Source organism: Oryzias melastigma, linkage group LG13 (genome assembly GCF_002922805.2).
Source record: "Oryzias melastigma strain HK-1 linkage group LG13, ASM292280v2, whole genome shotgun sequence".
Taxonomy (NCBI): domain Eukaryota; kingdom Metazoa; phylum Chordata; class Actinopteri; order Beloniformes; family Adrianichthyidae; genus Oryzias; species Oryzias melastigma.
In genome coordinates this window covers 33,226,803-33,228,192 of record NC_050524.1, presented here as the reverse complement: position 1 = coordinate 33,228,192, position 1,390 = coordinate 33,226,803, and positions in this window count along the sequence as shown.

Here is a 1,390-nt window from a genome sequence, read left to right as displayed (position 1 = left end):
AGGAAGAAACAAGTTTTTAGAAACATGGAAATGCAATTAGCAGTCATAAACCAAGTCCCCATATTTATAACTAAAATCATGCTGTTTGTGCATCCACTTAACCTGTAAAACTTATACACTGGTAGTAAAGCTTACTCTTTTTCCCATTCTGTATTAGGGTCTTTAGTTATAAAGTTGGTTACTAGTTGTTTTTGCAAGCTTTTAGCATATTTAGCTTAGCTTCCTCACATGCTATTTATCTTTGCAAATTGGGTTTACATAGATCAGGGGTGCCAAACTCAAACCACACAGGGGGCCAAAATCCAAAGCACACCATAGTTCGCGGGCTGAACAGGATAAACATTTATTGAACACACTAACACAACATTTTTAAAACTTTCAAAACCACCTTTTTAATATTACTACAAAAAAACAGGCAGGAATATTATTCCCGAATCAACTTAAACCTTAAATAGCTTTCAATCCTTCACTCTCCATAAAAATATATTTTGTCAGAATAATACAAGTTAGAAAAGAGTGCAAGATAACACCGGGCCATTAATAACAATAAAATAAAATGATCCGGATATAATTACCTATAGCGTTCTCTTGATGGGAAAATATTACAGCCAGAGCAAGTCTAGTGGGTCAACAACCTTGTAAAACCTAAATGAACATAATGAAGATGACAAAACTTACCTCCAACTTTGTGGTGTTAGCGTACTTCCAGCCACCCAGAGCCGACCCAAGACCATTTGTTTATAGAAAGAGAACTAATCAGAATTGGGTTTTCTGTTGGGGTTCGGATGTGCTGTCTTAGTGAGAGTGGCGTTGACTGGTTAGTGAAGCAACAATGACGATAGGAGCCATATATGTGACAGTAGTTACTTACTCCCAGTAGGGGGATTCTGTATTTAAGGGAAAACGTCACAAATGTTTGGTAGGTGTTTGGCCCAAGAGGGCCAAAGGTTTTGATCGCACGTTTGTCATGTCGCACACACGCATGTACGCACAGGCAAGGATAGCAGATAATAAATGTTAATTTATTTGCATACAAAATGGGAAGTGGACATTCCATCACTGGAGCAAACAGTAAATGCAGGTCAACCTCACTCTGGGTTAAAACACTCTCAGGAGCTGAGTTTTAGGGTTTGCTCCTTTATCAATGACTGAGACACAGAACTTGGCTGAAGTGCAAATCGAAATCATTTTCTGAGCTGAAATAAATAAATTAACAATTTTCTGAGCCTCCCCAGTGGGCCCACCACCTGCAGGGGAGCTCTGAAGGGGCCGGTGCATTGTGGTTTGGGTGGCAGTCAAAGGTGAGTGCCTCGGCGGCCCAAACCCCGGTCATGGAATTTGGCTTTTGGGACATGGAACGTTACCTCTCTGGGAGGGAAGGAGCCTGAGC